The sequence below is a fragment of the Lemur catta genome, chromosome 13 (assembly GCF_020740605.2).
Source record: "Lemur catta isolate mLemCat1 chromosome 13, mLemCat1.pri, whole genome shotgun sequence".
Classification (NCBI taxonomy): Eukaryota; Metazoa; Chordata; class Mammalia; order Primates; family Lemuridae; genus Lemur; species Lemur catta.
In genome coordinates, this window is record NC_059140.1 from 9,376,489 (window position 1) to 9,399,166 (window position 22,678).

A 22,678-nucleotide genomic window follows, 5' to 3' on the forward strand; every position below is an offset into this window, starting at 1 on the left:
CTAGGCTTCTGAACGGTTTGGAATGACACAAGATGCCCACAGTGACCACGTTTCCTGGAGTGTCTAGCAAATAACCTCAGGCCTGGGTTACCTCCTCATAGAGGACAGTCTGAGGTATGGGGTGGAGCCTCTCTAGAGAGCAGCCAAATGCCCTGGGGCTGAAAGGAGTCCCCTGGACTACCCCTCCTTTAAAAAGCTGGCCCCTTGGGGCATTAATATTTTCTTCCTCCCAACCCCAGCTTGCATATTTTGGAGACACATTGCTGGTCAGCCAATCGGATGCTGGTTTTGAGGGGAAAGACAAATGATCCCTACCCTCTGGATTCTCTCCGATTTCTGAAGGGAAAAAAAAAAAAAAAAAAACCTATTCTAAAGGACAAGGAAAATCCACCTCAATGAGGTGGTGCAAGAACCTGCAAAGCAAAATGTACCCTGGGCACACTGGGGCAGAGTGCAGTCCCCTGGGAGGGTAGTTTTTAAATACTTTAATGAGGAGGATGGGGGTGGGAGAATGTCTCAAATAATAGCATGACCTGACTTGACACTTAAGTCAGATATGTCTGTGTTCCTGACAACACTGCCTCTCCCTGAGTTTGTCAACTTGAAAAGATTCGTTCACTTATTTCCATTTAAGTTTTTCATTAACTACAAATTACATTTTATCAGTATAGCATGAAAGATAAAAAAATATTTCCAAAGGGCATGAAAGAGGTAGATTTTGGGGAAAAAATTAAGGATCTAATCATATGTTTCATTTGTTGAAAATTCTGATTTACCTTTTTCTTCCAGAGAGAGAGTGTAGCAAGTTTCTCAGGACAGTTCTTTTTGTGTGTCTGGGTGGGCGAAGAGGGGTGATTTCAAACAATTTTTTGGTTTTGCTTAGGGAATGCTACCAGAAAAATGTACTTAGGAAATTTTTTTTTTTTATTATGGATATAGAATATGGGCCAGCGCAGTGGCTCAAGCCTATAATCCTAGCAGGAGGCCGAAGCAGGAGGATCACTTGAGGTCAGGAGTTCGAGACCATCCTGAGCAAAAAATTAGCCAGGTGACTAAAAACGGAAGAAAAAAAAGTAGCCAGGTGTGGTGGCATGCACCGGAAGTCCCAGCTGAGGCAAGAGGATCACTGGAGCCCAGGAGTTTGAGGTTTGAGCTAGGCTGACCCCAGGGCATTGGAGCCCAGGCAACAGAGGGAGACTCTGTCTCAAAAAACAAAACAAAACAAATAAAAAAAGAATATGAATGCATTTCCACACAAGAAAGTGTAGTAGATTAATTTGGGAATTACATAGATTCATGAAAACATCAATTCCTCTTTTTTGCTGAGTGGAGATTTTGTGACGGTAGATGTCTCTGTTTTGTATTTCATTATCTGAATTTGCAAGTTTAATGCTAAATTTTATGAGATGGGACTTGACACTTCCTAGAAGTGTTTTGTGATTAGTGTGTTGTCATGGAAATAATAATTATATGACATGTTTATTATCTGAAAGGGATAGGTGATTTTACTTTTCCTGTTGAAGTATAAGATGTAAGTACCTTATAATTCCCTTCCCTTTTATGAATACTGTGTTTGAGTGATTTTGCTAGATTCTTCAAAAACTGGGTATTTTCTGATTTAAAACTAAGTGAATAATCCTGACTGGGAAGTAGAAGTCTGAGCCAGTGACTCAAAGCCAAGACCAATCTTGAGCCTGCAAAAAGATTTCATTTGAAGGACCAGTTATTTCTTCCTGAGGAGCCTCCTCTTTAGTTGTCCCAGCCTGCTCACACCAGCCATTGGAAAGAGCCCTTTATGCTAAGAAAAGCTACAGAGGCTATGAGACTTTGGATCCACATGTAGATGTGATTGGCTGAAAGCGGGGTTGGGCGACTCTTCCTGAGGATGGGATTGTTAATGTCCTGTGGCTGGTTCTAGATTTTGTCAGACAAAACAAATTCAGATTTAAGTAAGAATTACTTAATTCTAAAGTAATATGGCAACATAGGGAACACCAACTATAAGCACTAACTCAAATGTTAGGTAGAAAAGGGCTTTCTTTCATAGGGAGAAGGAAACAAGATTAGAAAGAAGTTGGGAGGAAGAAGGCAGGATGGAGGAAGGCAGGATGGAGGGTGGCAAAATCAGATTCTAGATGAGAGAATGTTTCACCCTGAAGCCAGCCTGTTCTTGGGAGGGGCATAAAGAGGGGTTGTATGTTGAGGATGAGGGTATACCCTCCATCCTGCCTTATAATTATTCATAAAAAGCTTTGATGAGAGGTGGGAGCTGGGGGGAGGGGATGGGCGTATACCTACTTGATGAGTGCTATGCGTACTGTCTGGGGAATGGACACGCTTGAAGTTCTGACTGGGGGGGATGGGGGGAGGGGATGGGTGTATACCTACTTGATGAGTGTGATGTGCACTGTCTGGGGAATGGACACGCTTGAAGTTCTGACTGCGGGGGATGGGGCTGGGGGAAGGGGATGGGTGCATACCTACGTGATGAGTGCAATGTGCACTGTCTAGGGAATGGACACGCTTGAAGCTCAGACTCGGGGGTATGGGGGGGCATGGGCAATATATATAACCTGAACTTTTGTACCCCCATAATCTGAAATTTAAAAAAAAGCTTTGATGAGAAAATTTTAAGAAATTTAAATGATACTAGAAAAAATGTTTATTATTTTAGCTTCCACATTTATTTATTGGTGAATCTACATTACCTTCGTGTGACAGAAAAACTCTTATGCTGGGATGGTAATTTCCCAAAAGCTTCATAAGTCTGTATCTCATTGAGATATTTTTATTTTTTAATTTAAAAAACCACATAACATAAAATTTGCAATATTAAGTGTTTTTATTCATATCAGTTATGTCACATCTATTTACATTGTTATTCAAATATCTCTAGAATGAAAAACTAAAAATAATACATATGAACCAACAACTACCCATGTTCTTCTTTTCCTGACTCTTGATAAACACCATTTTGTTCTCTGTTTCTTGGAGTGTAAACACTTTAGATATCTCATATAAGTAGAATATTACAGTATCTGTCTTTTATTTAGCATGATGTCTTCCAGATTTATCTTTATTATAAATTTTTGCAAGATTTACTGTTTATTAAAAGCTGAGTAATATTCTTTTATGTTTATATTATTAATTGTATTTATTCCTTCAATTAGTGAGGGAAGTTTGAGTTGCTTTCTTCTACCAGCTTTTGTAAATAATGCTGCAATAAATATGGGTATGCAAATAATACTTCATTTGACCATATATGTGAGGGTTTTGTATCAGTCCTACGGTCTGTTTCATTACTCCAGTTGTCTGCCTTTATGCCAATACAAAAATGCTTTGATTACTGGAGGTATGTAATGTGTTTTGAAATCAGAAAGTGATGCTTCTAACATTGTTTATCTTTTTGAAGATTTTCGGTCTCTTCATGGTTACTTGACATTCCATATGATTATGAGGATAGCTTTTTCTATTTTTGCAAAAAATGAAATTGGGAATTTGAAAGGGATTGCATCAAATCTGTTGGTCTCTTTGGGTTGTATGGAAATCTTCACAGTATTAAATCTTCTGACCCTTTAACAAGAGCATGCTCAAAGCTGTGTTGTTTATTTAATATATTTTTTAATTATTTGATTTTTCTTGTATTGATTTTTAGTTTCATTCCATGTTGGTTAGAAATGATAGTAATATTTCCATTGCTAAAAAAATTGAGACTTGTTTTGTGACCTAACAAGTGGTCTCTCCAGAAGAATGTTTTATGAGCTATTGAAAAGATTTTATAGTATGCTATTTCATGGAGTGATCTGTTACATTTAATTGCTTTATGGTATTTTCAAGTCTTCTATTCCCTTATTAATATTTTGTCTGGCTTTATAATTCATTACTGAAAGTGGGCTATTGAAGTATTCTACTATTATTATATTGCTATTTCTTTATTTCTGTGAATGTTTGCTTTATATATTTGGGAATCCTGATGTAAGATATATTTTTAATAAGTTCCCAGTAAATTAACCCTTTTATTATTGTTTAATGTCCTTTTTTGTCTCTTGTGACAGTTTAGCTTAATATGTATTTTGCCTAGTATAAGTGTGACCTCCCTTACTCTCTTTTGATTACCATTTTCATGGAATGTCTTTTTTTGTTCTGCCACTTTCAGTGTATTTTTGTCATTAGATAAGATGTGAGTTTCTTATAGACAGGATATAGTGAAAACATTTTTAAATATATTTTAAATCCCTTTATTTATTTATGTCTTTTATTTGAGATGTTTAATCCATAAATATTTAAGTAATTTTCTGAAAGGGAAGAATTTAGTATTGTCATTTTATTAATTTTATTTTGAATCTTGTAGTAGCTATTTTGTCCCTTCTTTCCTCTGTTTGTGTCTTCCTTCAGGACTCATTTATTTTTGTAGTGACATGCTTTGATTATTTTCTAATTTGATTTGTAGATCCCTATAGGGGTTTTCTTTGTGGTTATCATGGGAATTACAAAAAAAACTCTTATACTTACAACAATATATTTTCAACTGGTAACAACTTAAGTTGTGTACAAAAATTCTGCCTCTTTTACATCTATCCTCAACTTTGTTATTGATGTCATTAATTATGTCTTTTTACAGTGTATATTTAGTAACAGATGTTTATGATTATTTTCATGCTTTTGTCTTTCAAATTTTATAGCATAATTAATAGGCCATAATTTTATGCATTATTATTATAATGCTACAGATTTTTTATTTTTGTGTATGTGCATATCTTTCCCAGAGAGATAATGTATTTTTCATATCATTTTGTGTGCTTTCTAGCATCATTTTACTTTCAATGGAAGGGACTCCCTTTAGCACTTATTTTAAGACAGGTCTAGGGATAATGTAGCTTTTCAGCGTTTGGTTATCTTGGAAAATATTTATTTTTCTTTATTTTAAAGGAAAGTTTTTCTGGTTATAGTATTCTTGCTTCAAAGCTTTTGAGGTTTTTTTCCAGCACTTTGCCTGTAAAACTTTTATAGAAAACCTGACAGGCAATCTTGTATGAGCATTTTTATAGAAGACACATCACTTTTCTCTTGCTCCTTTCAAGATTCTCCTCTTGTCTTTGACTTTGAAAACCTTGCTTAGAATATGTGTTCTTATAAGTCTCTTTGTGCTTATCCTAGTTGGCAATTCATTGAGCATCTTTATTTTTTATATTTTGTCTTATGTTTGAGAATTTCTCAGTCATTATTTCTTTTTATATGCTTCAGCTCCACAATGTCTGGTGTTTTTTTTTTTTTTGTACTTGTTATTGTTTTGTTGATATTCTCATTTTCCTGATTTCATTTAATTATCTGTGTTCCCATTTTACTCATTGAGCATCCATTCAGATGATTATTTTGAATTTTTTTAGGTAACCTATATGTCTCCATTTCTTTCAGGTTGATTTCTGGATATTTATTTTGTTTCTTTGATCAGCCACGTCACCTGTGTACTTTGTATATGTTAAAATTTGGGCATTAAAAAGTAGTCACCTGTCAATGGCTTTGTCCAGGGGAAGTCTGACACCAGTTGGCTGAGCTAAAGATTCTGTGGGCCTCTCAAGCTTGTTTTCAGGGTGTGTCTTCTCTGAAAATGCGTCTTCATTTTCCACTTAAAAAGGTTTGCCCATGTTTCATCTTAAGAACCTGTAGTAACTTGCTACACTTATTGTTTATCTTCGGAACTTGAGTTTCTCTGCTTCTGTAACACTCATTTATCTTTGATCTCAGCAGACCAAACCTTTCATTCAAAGCATAACCCCATTCCTTTCAGCACTCTATGTCATGGGAGAGAGAAACCAGTCTTTGGAAAGGCCTTAAAAATCCAGAAGTATGGACATGTGTGCCAGTATTTTCTTTCTCTCTTGAGGGAGAATCCAGGAGTTGGGTGTTTACTTCTAAATGCAGCATTCTACATTGAAGAAGAGGAAGAGATGTGGTGGGTAAATGTAACAAACTTTCCTTCTTTTTCTATGTGGCTCTTTGCATTGTGCTCATCTAGGGTTGTTGGGGTTATTTGGTTGCTGGGGTTCTCACAAAGGCTATTTCATCAGTCTATTTCTGTTAAGTTTATATATCTATGAAGGAATGAATACCTATGGTATATCATCTTGTTAATGTACTTGCTATAACTTTATTTATTAAATATATATTCAACTGAGTCTAAGTGGGATTATTTGTTATTTTCATTTTTTTCAGCTATGCCTTCTCATTACACCCAAGACCTTTTGACAGAGAAAGGCATAAAAGATTTATTCCAAAAAGTCACACTGGGAAGATATGGAAGCTGTGACCTTAGGAATTGAAACCTAAGGAAAGACTCGGAAAGTGTGGGTAAAAATAAGGAGCAGAAAGGATGTTCTAATGAACTTAAGCAATGTTTGTCAACTACACATAGCAAAATCTTCAGATGTAACAAATGTGTGAAAGTCTTTAGTAAATTATCAAATCTAAATAGACATAAAACATGCTGGAGAGAAACCTTTCAAGTGTGAAGAATATGGCAAATCCTTTTACATGTACTCAGTCCTAACATAACATCAGAGAATCCATACTAATGAAAAAATTTTTATGAATCCCTACAAATATAAACAGTGTGGAAAAGTCTTTAAATCTTGTTCATGCCTTTGTAGTCATAAAAGAATTCATACTGCAGAGAAACCTCATAAATGTGAAGAATGTGGCAAAGCCTTTAACGGATCCTCATACCTTAGTAAACATAAGATAATTTATATTGGAGAGAAACCCTACAAATGTGAAGAATGTGGCAAATCCTTTAACCAGTTTTCAAACCTTTCTAATTATGAGAGAATTCATGCTAGAGAGAAATCCTAAAAATGTGGCAAAGTCTTTAATAATTGCTTACATCTTACCTAACATCAGAGAATTCATACTGAATAAAAGTATTACAGATGCAATACCTTTGGAAAGTCCCTTCACAAAACATAAACCTTAGAGTGCACAAGAATATTTATTCAGAAGAAAAACGTTACAAATATAAAGAGTGGTTCAATACCTTCTTATATCACAGATGTCAGAGGACACAGGAGAATTTATACTGGAGGGTAACCATACAAAATTTACTCAAAACTTTATTCACCTTGAGAGAAATTTTATTGGAGAGAAACCCTACAAATGTAATGAATGCAAACAAAAATGTCCAAAAATTATATCTTAGAAAATACTAGAGAGTTCATACTGAAAGATACTTTACAGATGCAATAAGTGTGAAAATATATTTAATCAAAAATCAAATCTAAATAAATATCAGACAAGTCACAGTAGAAAGCACTAAAACATTTTCATGTTACTCTAAACAAAAATGTTGATTATAGAGAAAAATCCAAAGTTAAAATAGATTATTTGTCGCCTTACAAGGAGCAGGAGATTGACTTTTTTTAGAGAACTATGATTACATTCAAAGTACACTTTGGTTGCATTGAACAAATTTTAGATTTTTTGAAAAGCAAATACTTATGTAATTTAATTCTCCAGTTGCTTAATACTATACCTTAATTCCTACTGTTTATGTGAAAGCCTGTGATCAGTTTTTGCTGCATTAGGGCTATGAGAGATCCTTCTATATTAGGTGAAAACCATTTATGTACTTTTCCATGAAAAATGAGACAACAAAAGGCAAGATACCATAAGAAAATCTAAGTGAAGGGGCTCTTGGGAGTTGACTGATAATAGTGTTGTGAGCGATACATTAAGTAGGTATTCAGAAGAATATTCTGCATTGTAGTTAAAGAATCATTTTGAACGTTAAAGTATTTAGTATTTAGTTTCACCAATTGTAGATTAAGGTAAAAAAACAGTAGATTTTGATATGCTTTCAAGCATAGACCGTATATGAATTTAATTTGTTTTAATAAACAACCTGAAATTGTTTTTAATGTATTAAGAGTATTATGCTTGAATAAAGTGTTATACTGTGACCACTGCTAATGTATCCCACCTTACTCAAGGTTGTAGATGACAGGTGGTAACGATATACTATTAATATTAAATAATATAGTGGGATGCCATCTCTAGTCATCCTTTTTTCCCACTGGCTTTAAAGTTCAAATAATTTGAAAAATATTGTTTCCATGAGTTATGTTTTTCTTATTTTTGTAATTTTGAGGTCATTATGGTGGTTGTAAAGAAGATTATATAGGTGTATAATCAAAGGCATACATTGCTGAATCCTGAATAACTATTCAGAAAATTTTACCCATCATATTAAACACATGACCACTCTGGGCCTACAAAACACAGATAACCTTTTGGTTTTTATTTATATGACATTAAATATATAAACATATCAGTCTAAAGAAAAACTTTAAGTGTAAAAATATTGTGGCAAAAATAATGGTGTTTGTGTCAGTGCCTGTCTACCTATTTTGAAAAGAAAAATATTGGAAAAAAACAGTTAATTTCAAAAATGTTGATGATTTACTACCAAACTAGAAACCTCACACCATTTTGAAAGCAAATTTATTTTTTCTGCTTTACATTAAATTCATTTCTTTAAAATTTTATAGCTCCTGGTTCACAATCTCTCCATGCAAACCAAATATAAAATTTTCCTGTTTTCTACCTTGGAAAAAGGAGAATTTATTTCTCATAAAGGGTAGAAACCTATTAGGCAGCCATTTCAATAGGCCAGGAAGAAGAGCATTGGCCAGAAGCCAGGCACACATGCTTCCAAATTTTTCTTTTTCCCAAGTTCATGAAGTGTTTATATTACCTGCTCAGAGATTATAAGAATGTCATCTATAAACTATAATGGTATTCAGAAAATAATTTTAAGATGTGAACAATTTTACAGTGACTGTATTAAGTGAAATTTTATTTAATTAGTGCATTCCATTTTTTCTCAACTCTATATAAGGCAAGTTTTTTCATATTTTATAATTGACAATTGGGTTTATTGATTTATTGGGCCAATTTGTTCAGGGAAAAACTGGGGAGGCTTCATAAGTCATAGTATTGTTTTGACATTTATATGAAGTGAACAAATACAGGGCAATGCTTGGTGTGTAGTAGATGCTCCATAATTAGCATTAAATATTTCTGTGGAAGTGTGTGTGTAGCTCCTGGTAAAAGATTGAAAACATCCAGGGTGAATAAGTGCCATTGATTCTGAATATGGAGAGGGTATATCTGTACTCAAGCTTGCACAACTGACTCTCTTTGAATTTACAAAGAATTTTGTTTATTTCATTTCCTGCTTATCTTCATTCCTCTATGTCTCTTTATTTTCATCTCCAGCTACACAGCATTCTTCTTTTTGGCCTGTGTTATGGCTACAACTTTCGCACTCTTGTCCTAACCACGTGCTATTTCACACAGTGTTTTTGAGGTTCTGATAGAAGATTGGAATTGTTTAATGTGGTGAAAATTGTTTTTAACTGGAGAGTTTGAGGATAGATAAGAGGAATGCAGTTTCAGTGGGTCACAAGATTAAATCACGTACTTAGCATTATTTGTCTTTGTTTATAAAAAGAAATTGTTATTAGATCCTAAGACAAAGTGTGGTAAATGTCAAATTAGAATCATTAGTGTATTAACATTGTGTTGTATATTGTAAGTGCTATGTTAAGAAACATTAGCATTTGGACATTTTTTAAGGGAAAATATATCTTAGAAATAAATTTTTAAGGAGAGTTAATGGTAAATGAAGTATTTTAAATTTAATTTTCTATAAAGTACTTATAGCACTACTTATGTTTCTATACAAAATCTTCTCTCTTTGAGTGTGTATGTTCAGTCTTGGACAATAGTAAAATGACCTCCATACATTTAAAGTTTGGAAGGATCTTTTTTCTCCAGATTAATATTTTAATATTGGGGAATTTCCTCACTCACAAATTACTAAATATTTATTTCAGCGGGTATAGTGACAGTCAACCATTTTCATTCTTAGTCAACTCCTTGGACATTCTCGCTGAAAGAGTCTTGGATACCATGGCAGCTTTTGGATTGAAACATTTATCAGTGATTCGGGATGCAAGCTTGTTTTTTGTAATCACAGAGTGACCAGAAGTGGGAGCATTAGCACCACTTGCCTCTTTAGTGTTTTTCATGCCGTCACCATCAGCATTAGGAACTCCAGGGGCCTCGAGTCCTAAAGTACATCAGCCTCTTCTGTGCTCTGTACTGGTTCCTGAACGTGCTAGTAAATATCTGAGTTTCTATCCTTATGACTGACAAATGGGATCACAAAAACATCAACAAAACTATATTTTTTTGTACTGTTCAGCTAAGCTTAGGACAAAAACATAGACTGATATTTGGAACATTGTTATTCTCCCATAATTTTGTTTAATTTCTCTGGCTTGGATATTCTGGTACTGTGTTTAATAAGATTGGTAAAAGTGGACATCCATGTCTTGTAATACCTCATAGAAAAAAAATGCTTACAATGTTTCCCCACTTAGTATGATTTTAGTTGTGTATTTGTCATACATGTTCTTTATTGGATTAAGATGCATTTATTCTATGCCTAATTTTTTGAGAGACTTTTTTATCATGAAAGAATGTCAAATTTTGTCAAATCCTTCTGCATCTATTAAAATGTTATAGTTGGTCCTCTGGTCTGTCACCTTCATCAGAATCTTGGAGGATGTATTCATACCAGAAGAGGTCATGAAGTCATTACATTTGACATTCTGTGGGCATGATTTTCTTATGATGTCTGCTATGAGTGTCTGACTTCCCAGATAGAATTGAGAACCAAGGGTGGTCATTTGCTTTGTTCATTAAATTATGCCACACATCTGAAAATGTGACTGTACAACTTAAGTGTTTAATTCATATGTGTTGAATGATTGAACCCAAACCAGAACCTCCTCAAATATCTGAGTGTACCAGAGGCCCCACTTCCAGTACCCAGGTAGCACTGTTCTGTGTCAAGGACAAAGACCAGATGGAAGGATTCTCAAACCTCCTTCACAAATAATAAATACGTTTTACTTTTTATGTGGTTTTTTAAATATAGAGAAACATGGGCCATCTAGGCATGAGGCAGAGAGCTTCTTCAGTGAGGAAGGAGAAAAAAAGTAATAATGAATAATCATGGCAGGCCCAGCAGTCTTTCTACAGAGCAAGGCACTAGGGGCGTGCTAGTCATGTCTTATGCCATGTAGTCTCTCTCTACAAGAACTTAATAAGGTTCATCTTCTTACCACCTAACTTTTCAAAGGAGCAAACTGAGTCATAGAGAGCTACAGTGACATCTCTAAGACAGCTAGTAGGTGGCAGTCACCACTGAGCCTTAGAAGGGGTAGATGCTGACCTGCTGAACATCTGGTCCAGGAAATATGACGTGATGGTGAAGTCCCAGTAGGAGCCTAGGAATGTGGTGAGAGAGATGGTTCAACTCTGGAAGGCTGGAACCAGGGACTCCACTAACTGCTCCCTTGTGCCTGGCTAGAAGGTCTTCATCATGCACATCTCCTCTAGGTTCAGGGTAAAATCATTTTCATTCTAGGCAGGACAAGGAGAGACATATGGTCAGTGACAGCACCACGAACCACTGGAGAATTGGGGTGTGAAACGCACAAAAAGAAGCCTGAACCATTCAGGGACTTGTGCACATGGAGAACATGAGTGTTTCTGGTGAAAAAGTTTCTAAACTTCCAAGGTAAAATTTGATGTCAGGAATAAAGTATAATTAAATAATACATTCAAGGCATCTTTAAGGTATTTTGTCAGCTGTAGAGCAGCAACATCCACCTATATTCATAGGCTGTGTGAAGAGCATTATCCCTGAGTCCTCAATAATATCCTTATAATAGAAATAAGAAAACACAGGCTTTGGGATGCCAAATGGCCGCTCAACAGCACACAGGTCAAAACTGAGAGTCTTTCACAGTGAGGGCTCTTAGAAATTCCCTCTAAGCTGCCTGATACTGTGTCTGCTCTGACATGGAGGGGAAGGGTCTGGGAAAGCCTCATTTCCTCTCAATTTTAGGGACAGTGCATAGAGCAAGACACCCTAGGAGAACCCTTTTGACACAACAGCAACACAACTGCTTTTCTTTTTTCTTTTCTTTTTTTACATTAAGTCTTAAGAAACAACTACAGGAATTCCAGATTAGGCAAAGGGAAAATATTGAGGGAATCTAGGGTTGGAGAAAACCCATCACAAGGCCAAGGATCTGAGCAGATGACTAAGGATAGAGGAAACCCACATAAGTGTTAAATAACAGAGAGGTGACTCATGGGTATCTTTTGGGAAGTTGGAATGAAATGAATGTGATTTCATTTGCCACACAGATACAAAATTGGCAAAAATTTAAAATAATATTAACACGCAGGGGAATCTGGATGCAGAGAAGCAGCTACACTCAGAAACTCCTGGTGTCAGTGTACCTGCCACAGCGCTTTTGGAAAGAATTCTGGCTATAGCTATGAAATTTATAAATTTGCATAGCCTTTAACCCAGTAGTCTTTTCCTGGTATTAGTCTATGCTATGGGATGAATTGTGTCCCCTCAGCAAAATTTACATTTCTATGTTCTAACCCCCAGTGACTCCGAATATGACTGCATTTGGACAGTTGGTCCTTAAAGAGATAATTAAGGTTAAGTGAGTTCATTGGGTTGGGCTCCAATCAATTATGCCTGGGGTCTTTATAAGAAGAGGCAGCAAGGACACAAGAAAAGGCAGTAAGAAGCACAGGAGAAAACCCAGTGAATGAACACAAGATAGAAAACAGCAGCCATCTACAAGCTATGAAGATAGGCCTCAGAGAAACCACCTTAGTTAGCCAACAACTTGATGTCATATTTCTAGACTCTAGAACTGTGAGAAATTAAAATTGTGTTGTTAAAGCCCTTCAGCCTGTGGTGCGGTGTCATGGCAGCCCTAACACACTGTTGGAGACTATTAGGACACACACAGTTTGTTCCCTGCAGAATGGCTGACAAGGAAATAGAATTTTATCATACCAGGCTCCACCAGCATTGAAAGGCTGAACTGCTGTGGGAAATGGCCTCTCTTATGAAATACAAAGACATATGAGGGCAGAGCTCCTGTTCTGTTGGGGCTACAGGGATGAGTTCTGTGAGATGACACATTGCAAAAAAATATGTAGAGGGACTGAACTCCCTTTCTTGTTTACCCCTCCGTTTTTATGTAAAAACTTCCGCAGTAAGAGTGTTGTTTTTTAAGTCTTGGAGAAGGTCTGGCAGGGCAGTGGAGGTGCCTGCCACCAGAGGTACTTGGGACAGGTAGTTAAAACATAAAAGAGTAGTGACATGCAAAGATATTTATGGCCTAGCATAAAGTGAAAACAATACAAAAGTATTTTCTGTGATATTCCTACAAGTATGTCAACAGGACGTCACCTAACCAAGTTGCCACTGGGGACTAGTGGAGGCCAGATATTTTTGGGAGGGGACTGTGGGACACTCAGGTAGGAAAACCTTTGGACAGAGCCCAGGGCGTCCCCATATTTAGATCTGGGTGCTAGACCTACCCTAGTCTTCTTGGGTTCCTGTCTGTGGAGACCTCTCTGTGTCTGCTCTCACCCCAGACCAGCGCTGGCCATGGTTTGTGGTGTGGTTCACCTGCCCTTCATCCAAGGAGAAGGAGAAATTGGGCCTATCAGGCAGCTCCTCATTGATATGTGTGGAGCTGTGCAAAGAGACTACCCAGCAGCCAGGTCAAGAGGCATCAATGACCTGCCTGTCTGTTTCCACAGGGGACACCCCCATTAGAAATGCTGCTCCCCAGATCAGGCACATAGGAGATCTGCATAGACCTCCAGCCAGGGAGGAAGCAGATGACAGCTTAAAGTCTTGGGATTCATATCTGAGTAGACAAACTTAGTCCGAATCACTCACTTTCCCATCCTGCCCAGCCATGACTTGGAGTATGAACCTGACAGGCCCACCAGGCTTCACACACTTGACAGTCTGCTGTCCAGAAAAAGCTCTCTCATTTCTTCCTCCCCTAACACATGTTGATGAGAAGTGGTGTGTGGATGCCCAGATGGGATCACAGGTGAGGCCCGGCCTGGATGGGCATGACCTGGGCTGTCCTGTGTTACCTTTGGACAGTTTCTGCCAACTTGCCAGAGGCATCAGGGGTGAGGGCTGAGCCAAAGTCTGCATAGTCAAAAAAGGCTCTCACTTCTGTCCTTCCTGAGGTGAGAGACTCAAAAAATGGCAATTAAACAGAAAAACATCTTGCTCTCTTGAGTGTTTCCCACCAAATGAGATGAGTATGGAGCTGGCTGTAGAATTGTCTGGTTGCCAGAGTTCTATGTTCTTTTGGAGTCTGTCACCAAGTAAGTGAGGTCACTGCTTTAGAGTTCCATCACCTGGGCCCCTTCATTCCATAAGACTTTCCCAAAGGCCCCCTGGGATGCTCACTGTTCACCTTCCTCCCCGTGCTAACTCATTGCCTCTATATAATTATGCAAACACAGCCCCCCTGTACCTCCTGGGAAGACCTAAATGCAGCCAGGAACCCAGGTTTAATGAGACAGAGCTGAGTCAGAACCTTCTTTCTTTTATCATCTGTGTTGCCCTAGATAAATAATGATGTGTTTCAGGGCCTCCCCAGCCTCCCAACATTCACAGTGGGGATCATGCTAGCATCTACTTCCTAGGAACTCATTAGGTATGTAGGAGATAAAACTTAATGAAACTCATGTTATGGTGTCACATGTAGAGAATTCAAAGACTTAAGAAATAGAAAAATTACAAAAAAGGATGGGAGGTAGCATGGCATATATCTCAAGCAGGCCTGGGGTCCAGCAGTGTGATCTTGAAAAATTTACCTCCACACTGGGCCTCATTTTCCATACTGCATCAATAACAGGTTGAAATTAAATGAAATTCAGATAGCGCATCCCCTGACATCAAATCTCTCAATGCCTTCCCATTCTATGTAGAGGCAGATCCCTGAGTCTCATCTCAGCCTGTGTGGTGTGCAGCCTCCACGAAGGCTGACAGCACTGAGTGGTTAGTGGCTCACTTCTGACCAACAGAATACAGCTGAAGTCATTGGCTCTCATTTCTTTCTTAGTGAAGGCTGCCATAGCCAAGAACAGTAAACTGGGTAGTTTATAAATAATAGAGTTTTAGTCCTCATAGTTCTGGAGGCTGGAAGTTTGAGATCAAGGTGCCAGCATGGTCAGGTTCTGGTGAGGACTCTCTTTTCAATTGCAGATGCAGACTTCAGGTTGTGTCCTCATCTGGCAGAGAGAAGGGGACAAAGCTCTCTGGGGTTCCTACAATAAAGCAAGCAATCTTAATCATGAGGGCTCCAACCTTAGGACCTCATTACCTCTCATCTAATACCATTATATTGGGGGTTAGAATTTCAACATATGAATTTGAAGGGGGGGGAGATTCAGTCTATTGCAACTTCCAAGATTTTGCTACAAGAAAAGCTGTCATTTTTCTCCTACTTGCTCTGTCCTATGTTCTTTTCCTTAATCAGTCTCTTTCTCTCTGTGTCTCTCTCTGTGTCTCTTTCTCTCTCTGTCTCTCTTTGTGTGTGTCTCTCTCTCTCCCCCTCCTTCCCCCACCGCCTGCATTGTATTCCTCGAGCTGTTCTAATTAGAGGAACACATGGCAGAGAACCCAGGAAGTGTCCAGGCCAACAGACAAGGAGGAACCCAGGCTTTCAGTCCACTCTGAATCCTGCCAATACCTGCATAAGTGAACTTGGAATCTGATCCTCCCACAGTCCAGCTCAGTTGAGACCACAGCCCCAGCCTCTTGAGAGACCTTGAGGCAGATACACAAATAATTGAGATATCAAGTATTTATAGTTCAGGGTACTGAGTTTTGGGGCAGTGTTGTCTGGAAGGATCAGGTTGTCTCCCAGGCCCCAGAATCCTCCCTCCCTCTGCTTCTTTCTCTCCCCAGCCCCCTTCAGCCACACAGGCCCCTTTCTAACTTCCTCTGCCAAACTCACTTCCACCTGTGAGTCTCTGCACAAGGGCTTCTCCTGGACACACTGTTTCCAGATTTGCACAGGGCTGGCTTTCTGTTGTCATTCTGTTCACAGCTTGAATGTACCTCAGTGAGGCATTTAGGTCCCCACAATTCCATGACTCCCCAGCCCTGCCTCCCAACATCCTACTTCATTTTCATTACAGCATTTGCTTTTTCTCTTTCACATGTACTTGATTTAGTGTTTTTGTCCAGTTGTCCTCAGACTGTGGGCTCCTGGGGGACAGGGACCACTTGGTCATTTTCAGCATCATATGCTGGACCCACCAGGGCACCTGCCACAATGTGAGTACTCAGGGCAGGGTTGCTGAGTGAATAAATGGGGCGATATCAGAGCCCCCTTCCTGCTTCTGACCACCTCATAATATGGATATCATTGATAATAACAGGAGCTGTGAGTTGTCTCTGAGAAAGGGGACAGCCAGAATGACCTGAACATGACTCTCCCCTGGCTGCAGCTGCTCCAGCCAAGCCCAGTGAGTGCTAGGGACACAGGTTGCTGTCACCTCTGGTGGCCAAAACTAGCACTGCAGACATGGGCAGGAGTATCACAGAACAAAACAAGCAACTGTATTGTGGGCTTCTCAAGATGGTGGCTCTACAGGGTCCCGGTGATGCAAAAGAACAGCATCTTTCAGCTCCGAGAATAGTATGAGGAATCTCATAAGCCTCCTTTTTCCCCTCTTTGCCTCTACTTCCTGGGGTGTGCAGTTCCCTCATGAGGTAAGGGTAATTGTTACCCTTCACTTCCAAAGAAGAACCTCAAGGACCCAACATGACCTAGATTTGACCATGGGCCCCAGATTCAGGGGCCAGTGATCTGAAACATTCTTCTTTTTTCTGAATACTCAACTGCCCAAGCCCACCATCCTCTCTCTGCTCTGAAGTATCTGCAGAGAGTGGAAAGCATCTTTCCAGAGCCTTCAGAGCACAGTGGGTCATAATGGAGAACAAAGGCCAGCAGACACTTGGGACTATGTGGAACTCTTGAGTACACCCACTTCTGACAATTCAGTTTATATAGGGGAAACTGACACTTTATCTCTCACTTTCCCTGTCTATACCAGGGCAACTGGGCTCATCCTAGCTCCACAGTGCCCATGGAGGTGATGGCAGGACTCCAGTCTTGCCGTGTTAAAGCTGTGCTGGGTGTGGCACCAGCTCAGGCAGAACCTGAGGCCTGTAGGATCCTCCTGCCAGTGCTCCGAGCCACCGGGCATGTAGCTAGGAGAGTGGATGTCCCAGCCCCATGGCAGTGCTGCCTCCAACCTTTTTCTTCCCCTCTTGTAATTTTCCTGGTGTCTGCTGCTTCTGTGACCCTACTTTCAAGGTCTCCACCTGAGAAGTCACTGTGCATATGTGTGTGTCTGTGCTCATGTAGACGTGTGCAAAGGAAAATGGCCTCATGTGGAGAGAGGGTAGGCCGCGGTCACCAAGGATTTAGGGGCTCTCATTTGAAAGCAAACCCGTGGGAAAATGTGAAGCCAACACCTAGGAAGCCAGAGTTCTTCCTAATACTCTGGGCTCTGCCCACATCCCATGGTTTGGGTCACTCCCTGCCTCTTTTTGGTCTCAATTCATCAATTGTACAATGAGGAGTTGAATAAGTGTGTGCTCAGTGAGGACATGATGCCAGGCACCATCCACACCAGATGTGTCAGCACAGGCTGGGCACAGTCTCACATGCCCATGGTGTGGACATGGAGCAAGGGGAAGCCAGGCCTCCTGTCAAAGGTCGAGTATGCCTGCACAGTGCACCCACAGCTCTACTGTTGAGGACAGTCCCACATAATCCTTCCCCTCCAGCCTCTGCCGGCTCTTTGTGCCCCATATCCTCTGACCCCCATGGGCACCACTGAGGTATTCAGGTGGTGCCACAGGGTACTAGACCTGGTGGGCCTGAAGAAAACAAAATAATTTTTGTATTTCTCCACAGATACAGAATGTGTTGTCAATCTTTGAATTTGACAATTTTGTCACATTATAACTGAGCCTGAGCAAGGTCTTATATACTTGAAACTATTGATTGTTCTTTTCTGGGATCTGTGGGGTATTGTGTTTTGTCAAATTTTCTGCTTTGTAACTGTTCCTTTTCTTATCCATTTGTAGCCATTCTTTATATATTGGGGATGTGAGCCCCTTTGTGATATGAGTTGCAAATATTTATTCCCAGTTTATTGTTTTCTTTATTATGGTTTTTAGTTTTTGTTTGGATTGGTTTCCTTGGTGTTTTGTTTGTTTAGTTTTGTTTTGTTTGCCATGTATTACTGAGATGTCACTTCCCTCCAAATTTAGTTACAGCTTCATAAACCCTGAGTAAAGTATCCTAACAGACAGCTTATAGAAACTAATTACCTAGTTTCAAAGTTTACATAGAAATAGGAGCCAAGAACAGCCAAGACAATTGGGAAGAAGAATAAATTTCTTACACTCTTAGATATTAAGATTTAGATTAAAGCTTCAGTAATCAAGGTCATATTGTTAAGTAGTGCAAGAATAAGCACAGGAGAAATAGAAAGATTCGAGAGTCCAAATCAAACCCCCACATTCAGACATTTTGTATATTGCAAAAGAGGCACCATGGGCCAGTGGGGGAGAAAATCTTCTCAGTAAATGGCCCAGGGTCAACTGGTTATCCATGTGGGAGAGTAATGAATCTTGGTTACCACCTCAGACTATAAATGGAAATCAATTCCAGGTGAATTTTAAATCTAGATGTAAACATTTTATAAGATATATTTCTAGTAGATAACAGGAGAATATTGTCATGACCTTGGGACAGGCAATGATTTCTTAGATAAAACATAGGGTGCTCTAACCATAAAAGGAAAAATTGATAAATTTGGCTTCAATAAAATTAAGAACTTCTTTTCAACAAAAGATACCTTCAAGAAAGTAAAAAAGCAAGAGCAGGGTGGGTATATGTGTATGTCATAGGTGTATGTGACAAAACCTTCACATCTAGGATATGTAATTAACTCCCATAAATTAATAAGAAAAAAGACAACATGCTGGAAACAGTGGACAAGAGATTTGAGCAGGCATTTCACAAAAAATAACCAAACTGCCAGAAAGCATGAAAATGTGGTCCGCCTTCTTAATCATCAAGAAAATACAAACGAAAGCAATATGATACTATTATGCAATGGCTACAATTAAAAAATAATAATAATCAAGTGTTCATGGTGATGGAGGGCAACTGAAACTCTTATATGCTGTTTGTGTGCAAACTGTTAAAAACACTTTCAGGTCTTGATGGGTCAGGTAGATCCTTCAGAGACCAGGAGCCATGTATGGCTTGAAGGAGCTGGGACCTCGGCCCATAGGGACCCAGTGTGGCTGCACGAAGCTGGCTCTGGAGACAGGATTTTGTTTGGTTTTCACAAAAATGGTCATTTGAGCTGTAAGGCAAAAGTGCAGCCTTCTAGGCCAAATGGTGCAAAGACTGTAGTTTCTTCTACAAGGAGCCCTCATCATTCCAGTGCAATAGGACTCACCCTGGCCAAGCTGGAAAAGGTAAAAGGTGGAGCGACACACCTTTCTGGAGTTGACATGATACACGGCACACCTGTACTAGACAAAAAGCCCTACATGGCTGGTTCGGACTCACCACAAAATTTGATGGCACCTTTAGAGGATGTTAATTTGCAGAATAGCCAACATAAACCAAAAACTGTGTCCCGGTCTGATGGCAGAACTGATAGTTGTGATCAGCCACAGCTCTCAGGATTCAAGGAGCCACAACCCCACCATAGCACCAAAGAGAAACCTAAACGTCCTCAAGCTAGAACTTCAGAAGACAACTACGTGAAACACAGCGACACAGCAAAAACCCAGCAAACCTCGCCCAAGCACAGGGAGATAGCAATGGATTTTGGTTTGGAATCAAGAAGTGATCAAAGTCCAAGTGTGGCAGAAGAGCAGATTAGCCCAATTGCCTGGAAAAGAGCTCTTCAGAGGAAGGTAGAGATGACAGGCTAAGGAGAGTGGAAGGAGCAGCGGTCCCCCAAGCAGGCAGTGCAGAGACGCAGCCCGCGGAGCCTCACTGTCCTGCCAGGACAGAGCCCCCTGCAGTGTGATTCCTGCCTGGGTGAGAAAGGCCCCTGTGGCCACATTAGAAGTACGGTTTACTCCTCACGCTGAGATGGACCTCGGACAGCTCAGTTCAGGAGGTGAAACAGATGTTGGTCAGGCGTCATTTAAATATTTTCAATCAGCAGAGCAAGCAAAGCGTGGCATTGAGGCTGCGCTGTCAGGCGATCCTCGGTCTGCTACCACCGGAAGCTCTGCCAGGACCGCCTTTTCTACTTTACTGTAGACATAGCACATGTCGCTTGCTGGTTTGGTGATGGCTTTGCAGAGGTTCTAAGGATCGAGCCGGCTTCTGAGCCTGTTCAGATGACTGACCCTGTGGAGTCCTTGGAGCCTGTGTCACGTCTTTAGACAGCCTCGTTGACCTTTGGTGGCTTTTGGATATTCTGTACAAGCTAATGGTGCGCAGATAAGCAACACTGTGATCTCACTGCTTTGATTAATTTGGGCTGTTCAAAATACTTATTTGAAAGACATGTATTTTAATAAATTTAACTGAGAGATATAATAAAAAACCACTTTCAAAAACCCTTTGGTAGTACCTTCCAAAAATGAACATACACACACTTTGATCCAACAATTCCGCTCTTAGGTACATACTAAATGGAAATGCCTGCATCTGTTGACCATGCAAAGGAATGTTTAGAGCATTACTTGTTACCTTTCCAAGCTGCAAAACTGGAAACTTTTACAGCAATAATAGAAAGTATAAAAAAAAGAGAGAAAAAGTATAAATAAAATGTGATATATATATAAATAGGTAGATATAGGTAGATATAACTATACAGGAAAAAAACAATAAAATGTGATATTGTGTATATATACACATATTTAATGAATACCAAATAGAAATAAAAATCAACTATAGCTACATTCAAAAATATACATAAAACTTTCAAGCATAATAAATTACCCTGACAGAAAAGAGTATGTTCTGTACAATTTCATTTAAATAGGTTTTTAAAACAAATTCAGAACTTAGAATATTTGTTGTCATTGGAGGAGTGAGCTCAGTGACTTGGGGTGAGAACATGAGGGGGTCTTTGGAGGGTTACTAATGTTCTGTTTCTTGTACTAGTTACTGTTCGTGTTTGCTTTAGGTAATTCATTGAGCAGTATGCTTATTATTTCTATCCCTTGGTGTATGTGGATGTTATGCTTCAACACAGAAATCTAATGAGCTGGATCCAGAACTTTTATTTCTCTGGTAAGTCCCAAGACCAGTAGCCGTGAGAGTTGGTTCAAAACTCCCGAATTACAGCATCTAGGTTCATATCCCAGATCTCACTCCTTCCCGTCTCACAGAACTTGGACAAGTTACTAACTCTCCAAGCTTCAGTTTCTTTATCTGTAAAAAGTTGATTAATTATAGTTTTCTTCTCAGAGTTATTGAGATGATTAAATTCTCACAATAAATCCTAGCTCTTTTTGTATTGCATCCTGATTTTTGTTCTATAGACTATGAAGACAGATGATGGCTTGCAGTAGAGAAAGGAGAAAGATTAGGTTTAAGTCGAAGACATTTCCAAGGTGAAAAGTGAGAGGTAATCAGAGATCAGAGATGGTGCTGAGGTGCAAGAAGAAACATCAAAGGCCTATTTTATCTCTAGCCTCCTGCATATCTTCAAACATGAAAGGTGGACTAACCAGATGATTTCGTTGCTTAGTCCTCCCAGCTATGACATTGTCAAAATTGGGGGGAGGACGGAAATGCCATCCAAAACCCAAATACAAATGTCCACATTTGATTCAATCTTACATGTGAAGGCCCAGAACTATGCGGTTAAGGGAGGTAAGTTTTCAGTGGTAGGATTGTGAGTTAATTTAGTTTCTCCATTGATTTTTTTTCTCTTTTCTAATTTTCTGTAATAAGTTTGTCAATTAATTGGAGCAAAACATCTTACAAAATATATCTATTTCTTCATATTTATATCCACATAATTAGGATTATAAAGAAAGGAAAAAAGGAAAGAAATAAATAAGAAAGGAAGGAAAGAGGGTAGAAAGGAAGGAAGGAAGCAAAGAAAGAGGAAAGAAACCACAAATTGACAGATATTCTCAGAATAAGAAGCCAAAAATTATCTGGGCAGGGAAAACACTGTTTCTGATGCACAATGACTAAGCCAGCAGAGCATTTTGAGATGGGACAGATATAGCAGATATTACAAATAACTCTGGGATATTTTCTATATTTTTATTGTGTTTTTCACCCCTTCCTTCAATTACCTACATTTTTTTCTTTTCTTTCTTTTTTTTTTTTTTTTTTTAGCTGAAACTAATCCAATCTTCCTTTTAATATTTCACCTTGTTAACAAAACCCTGGACAACAGAATGGCAAAAGGGTTTTCTGCTTACATTTTCTTACTTTCAAAAACTAGCCTGGATGACATGATCACTTGGTCTAGGAAGCTGGTATGCAGAGCATTTATTAGCATTCTGAGCATGAATCCTTGTTCTAAGAATCTAAGTACTGCAGTGATTTGGCAATGCAATTCCATTTCTGGGATTAGTCCTTATAGAATTAGTTGTACAAAGGCTCAAAGATAAAAGGAAGTTTACAAAGAACTGTTTGTAATATTTATAAATTGTAAACAAAGAAAAAAAGGTCATCCA

At 38.9% G+C, this 22,678-nt stretch overlaps 1 pseudogene; it reads left to right on the forward strand.

The window, feature by feature from the left end:
* The first annotated feature begins 19,228 nt into the window (after positions 1-19,228).
* LOC123649043 lies at positions 19,229-20,416 on the forward strand (annotated as a pseudogene).
* Positions 20,417-22,678: the final 2,262 nt, after the last annotated feature.